A 6,082-nucleotide genomic window follows, 5' to 3' on the forward strand; every position below is an offset into this window, starting at 1 on the left:
TCATAATAATAATAATAATATTAATACAAATAATTACAATAATAGTAGTATCAATAATAAAGATTAATAATAATGTTAATAATAGTAATACTAGTCATGATAATAATAATAATAATAATAATATTAATTATAATAATAATAATATTAAGATTAATAATAATAATAATAATAATAATAATAATAATAATAATAATAATGATAATAAAAATAATAGTAATTATAATAATAACAATTATAATAATGCCAATGATAATAATATTAATAATAAAAATAACAATATTAATAATAATAATAATGATAATAATAATAATATCGTTATTATTACTATCATTATTATTGTTATTATTTATATTATGAATATTATTTTTATTATCAATATTAATATTAATGTTGATATAAATTATATCATTAATATTATTATTATCAATATTATCAATATTAATATCAATATAAATATTAACAATAATATTAATATTCTTATCAATATTATAATTATTATTCTGATTAATATTATTATCATTATTATTATTATTATTATTATTATTATTATTAGTAATATTGATATTAAATTTAATATTAATAACAATAATATGATTAACATTAAAAAAAATAATATTAATTATATCAATAATGAAAATAATAATATTAATATTAATAATGATAATAACGTTAATAATATTAATAATATTATTATTATCACTAATATTAATAATAATAATAATAATATTACTATAAATATTATCTAATACTAATAATAACAAGATTATGAATATTTATATTTATATTAATAATAATAATAATAATAATAATAATAAAAATTATAATAATAATAATAATAATAAAATTTATATTGATAATAATAATATTATGATAATAATATTAATAATAATAATAACAATAATATTAATACTAATATTGATACTAATAATAATACTTATATCAATATTAATAATAATAATAGTAATAATAATGGTGATAATAATAATAATATTAATAATCTTCATATTAATTTTAATATTAATATTATTATTCTTATTATTATTATTATTATTATTATTATTATTATTATTATTATTATTATTATTATTACTACTATCAATATTATTATTATTATTATTATTATTATTATTATTATTGAAATTAATATAATAACTTATTTTTATCAATATTTTTAGTATTATTATTATCATTATTATTATTATTATTATCATAAATGTTAATATTAATAATAATGATGGTTATGCTATTATTAATAATAATATTGATTATATCAATATTGATATTATTACTAATATTAATATCAATAATATTATTAATAATATTAATAACATTAGTCATTGTATTAATATCAATAATGATATCAATATAATAATATCATTAATATTAAGATTCACAACAACAACAATAATAATAATAATAATAATAATAATAATAATTCATGAAAACCTGGCACCTCATATAATCTTTATATTTCTCTGATTCTTACAAATGGAGAGGCTGGGAACATATGAGAGCCAGCAATAGGCATGAATATGAGCACCCCAAGATAAGGGAGGCACTGCTGGCTAAGTTCTACATACTCTGTTCCATTTCAACTCTTGCTATTTTATACAACATTATATAATGATATAATAAAATTTAGGCTTATGTAGGCAAGGCTAGACTAGCCTAAGTTAGGCTAAAACCAGCAAGGCTAGGCTAGATAAGGTAGGGTAAAAACTTATTATATTCAAGCTACTGTATTCAGCTAAGGCTATGCTTAATTAGATAATAATATCCTATTTCATTTAAGGTATCCTAGGTTCAGTTAGGTTAGGGATGTTTAGTTATTTAAGTATATCTGGGTAATATCATACTTCCCTTAGCTAGCTTAAGTTTGGGAAGGTTAGGTATGCTTAGTTAAGTAAGAAAACCTAGGCAATAATATCCTATTTCACTTAGGTTTGGTTAGGTTAGGTATGCTTAGTTATATAAGTATATCTGGGTAAAAATATCCTTTTTTAAGGTAGCCTAGGTTTAGTTAGGTTAGGTATGCTTAGTTATATAAGTATATCTGGGTAAAAATATCATATTTTAAGGTACCCTAGGTTCAGTTAGGTTAGGTATGCTTAGTTATGTAAGTATATCTGGGTAAAAATATCATATTTTAAGGTACCCTAGGTTTAGTTAGGTTAGGTATGCTAAGTTATATAAGTATATGTGGGTAAAAATTTCCTATTTTAAGGTAGCCTAGGTTTAGTTAGGTTAGGTATGCTTAGTTATATAAGTATATGTGGGTAAAATATCCTATTTTAGGGTAGCCTAGGTTTAGTTAGGTTAGGTATGCTTTGTTATATAAGTTTATCTGGGTAAAAATATCCTATTTTAAGGGAGCCAAGGTTTAGTTAGGTTAGGTATGCTAAGTTATATAAGTATATGTGGGTAAAATATCCTATTTCAAGGTAGCCTAGGTTTGGTTAGGTTAGGTAAGGCTATCTAGTATTCTTTAAGGCCTTTAGGTAACTATCAGGTTAGGGTATTTATCATATAACCAAGTTCTTGTTGGGCATTATATAAAACGACATTAGGTATGCTATATGGTCCTGAGGTAATCCAATAGAAATGAAAATGAAGGCAATGTCCACTGTATGTGGCTCCATCATGTTCCTTTAAAGGAACATTCAGTTTTGGGGTTCATTACTCTTTCGTATGTATCATAAATTGATAGAAAATTTGAGAAATCAAATGAAATGAGAAATAATGATTTACATATGGTCTCACAAATGGGCTAACCTAGATTTTCCGTTATTTTTCGTGTTATCCTGTACACCTTGGAATCACATGTAAGAGTAAATCTAACTGAAAATGGAAATGGTTGTCACAACCTCTGATACAATTATATGATCAAAGGCTTGTGTCTTTATAAAGTTTAGCTCATCTACGCCTATTGAATGTTGCTATAAGTCGTCTTATAAACATCAAATGATTAATTAATGCACTAGTTTAAAAATCGCGGCAATTTCCTATTTCCCATGTTGTTTACAAACATGACGTCATAGAAAAATATATTCAGACAAATGGAGTTTGTCATTTTGACGATAGACTTCATTCCTTTATCTTGAAGAGTTTTGACATGCAAATTGGTAAGCTAAAATCTTAAACCTTTACCATTCAGTTATGAAATATATCAACAAAAGTTTGACATAAATCAAATCACTGTTGGGCGTTTAACTGATCAGCAAAAATAAAAAAAAATTTAAAGAGTGTAAGATGAGCTATTGGATATTCTGTATATATATCTATATCTATCTATCTATCTATCTATCTATATTATTATTATTATTATTATTTGCTAAGCTACAACCCTAGCTGGAAAAGCAAAATGCTATAAGCCCAGGGGCCCCAACAGGGAAAATAGCCCAGTAAGGAAAGGAAACAAGGAAAAATAAAATATTTTAAGAAGAGTAACATTAAAATAGATATTTCCTATATAAACTATGAAAACTTTAACAAAACAAGAGGAAGAGAAATTAAATAGAATATATATATATATATATATATATATATATATATATATATATATATATATATATATATATATATATATATATATATATATACATAACATTATGCTAATATAACATTATGCTAGCTTAATAATGTCAAGTAATATTTATTTTGTCTTTTTCGTGTAGTTCCCCCTTAACTGTACTTTCATAGTATTTACTCTGTAATCCTTGTTTGAACTGTGATTTTGTTTGTATTTAGTTCTCCTTGTTGGGGTGAAGTTTAGTCTTCTTTGGAAGTTAGAAGTTGTATTATCTTTAGATTCACTGGTTCTGTGGTAGTGTTAAGAATGGTTCTCCAAGGATCGGCAGTATTTTGTAAGTTGACCCAGCAAGAAATATTATTTTGTTGCGTTACTGTATTGTATTGGCATTATTCGTTTTAGTGCGTGATAGGTGGTGATTTTTTAATTGCATTTACATAGTTTATTTGTATATAATTTGTACTATCCCAGAGAATTGACCCCATTTAGTTCAGTGTCTCGAAGGGTAAGGGTCGAATTACCTACTAGTCTTCAACTTTTTAACCATGCTGGTTTTGAGCCGCGGGGGCTGCTTGTAAGTAGTAAAAGCTAGTTAATGCAAAAGTAATCTTCGTAACTTTAGAAAAGTGTCTAATATGCTCATACTTTGATTAACGATTTTGATAAGTGTTAAATCGGAGATTAGTCTTTTAGCAATTTTAAGAGGTGTCCCATTAAACCTTACTGATTTTATAATATAAAAGGAATTTTAATTTAAACACACCTGGAAGATTTTAAATCAGACTAGTTGTGAGTCTCCTGAAGAAATTCTGTGAATATTGTGGAAATTCCAGTTAGTTTCTAACCTTACCACTTGAGATGGGCGTTAACTTACTACCATTGAAGATTGGCTGTAATTATGATTTTCTAATCTTGCAGGATGTTTAATAAATTTACCACGTCCCTATCGTAGTTATGCTGTTATTGAGTTTGATATTTTATTTCGGATGTACCTCTACCTTCACCTATGGTATTGAAGCCTGGGAGTAATCCAGTCTGTCTGAGGGAGACTTCTAACTAGTTTCTTATAGGGAATGAAAGCCTGGGAGTAATCCAGTCTGTCTGAGGGAGACTTCTAACTAGTTTCTTATAGGGAATGAAAGCCTGGGAGTAATACTGTCTGTCTGAGGGAGACTTCTAACTAGTTTCTTATAGGGAATGAAAGCCTGGGAGTAATCCAGTCTGTCTGAGGGAGACTTCTAACTAGTTTCTTATAGGGAATGAGTTGGCAGAACAGTGACACCTCATGGGTCTCGCCCTGCATCGTCGTCCAAAACCAGTCAAGTGTCTTTGTCTATTATTTACATAATTGATGTTGGAAATCCTAAATTTTTAATATTAAAAGGATATTAAGTATTCATGATAGAAACTACTAAGTTTCTGCCTTCCTGAAATCTGTAGGTATTATTTTATCACTGCTTTTCCCTTTGAAATTACAAATGCTGTTGCGAGCTTTCAACGTTTAATTTCTTTTTCAGATGAGTTTGTCATTGAACACTTTGCACACAAGTACGGGATGAAGGATATCGATGGACCTGTTTCTTCACCCTAAAGTAAGAATGATGGTCAACTTTCCAAAAAAATTCCCAAATGTCTTTTAACTTGGCTCATGATGTTGGGAGTCGAATGATTGCATCAAAGGATGTTGATGTTACATACCACAAAGGATTGCTTACTCCTATAAACACTGCAGTGCATGGTGTTATTGGTATGGCTGGATTAATCGGAGGTCCTGTCCGAACCTTGAAGTTGCTGCACCTACTTTTTTAGCTCTAAGATCGACTGAAGTGAACAGTAGATTTAATCTTGCCTTTGAAGGTATCAAAAGCTTTTTTTAAGTCTCCTATGTTGAAGGCACCTGAATTCCACAAGCTCTTTATAACAATGTGGGTATAGGAACAAGTTTGTTGCAGACAAGCAACTTATTCAATTTGCACATTTTCTAATTGAAATTAACTGAAGCCTCCTCAGTTCCTAGAGTATAGTGGAGAAGGTTTGGGATTTCTTTCATATTATTAAGATTTAAGTTTTATTTAATTTATAAATAATAAATATCATTGTATGAATTTTGTTTTTACTAATCCATTGTCTTTTGTCAATAACATTTTTAACAAATTAAAGGCCAACTGTTACCTACAGCAGTATAAAATTTGATATTGCATATTAAAAAATATAACCTTATTGCAGACATGCATTAAAGATGCCTACTTTTGTTTCCGTATGTAATTCTTGTATAAAAATTCGTGCATCGCACAGTTCATTACTTTAATCCAGAATGCTAATCCAGAATGCTCTGTCCCCTATCAAGGGGAGGGATGCTATGAAATATTTATTATTTTGTTTCTTAATTGTTCCCTTATGAATTCTCATGAAATTTTCTATGTTTGAACTGTTAGCTTCTCATTTATGCTGGGGTCAAATTTTCTCCTTAGGTTGTAATTTGTTTTAATACTTTTTCCTCACTTTACTTACGTTACTTTATATTCTAATAGTAAAGCAGTTTAGTTTTAGTAT

The 6,082-nt window shown here is 26.8% G+C and overlaps 1 long non-coding RNA gene across 1 annotated transcript; it reads left to right on the forward strand.

Annotated features, from left to right (window-relative positions):
* Window positions 1-4,720: 4,720 nt before the first annotated feature.
* LOC137659448 (uncharacterized) lies at window positions 4,721-5,634 on the forward strand. Its single transcript, XR_011047536.1, has 2 exons — window positions 4,721-4,847; window positions 5,047-5,634. It is a non-coding gene; the product is annotated as an uncharacterized lncRNA (long non-coding RNA).
* The last annotated feature ends 448 nt before the right edge of the window (window positions 5,635-6,082 follow it).

This window comes from Palaemon carinicauda, chromosome 20 (genome assembly GCF_036898095.1).
Source record: "Palaemon carinicauda isolate YSFRI2023 chromosome 20, ASM3689809v2, whole genome shotgun sequence".
NCBI lineage: Eukaryota > Metazoa > Arthropoda > Malacostraca > Decapoda > Palaemonidae > Palaemon > Palaemon carinicauda.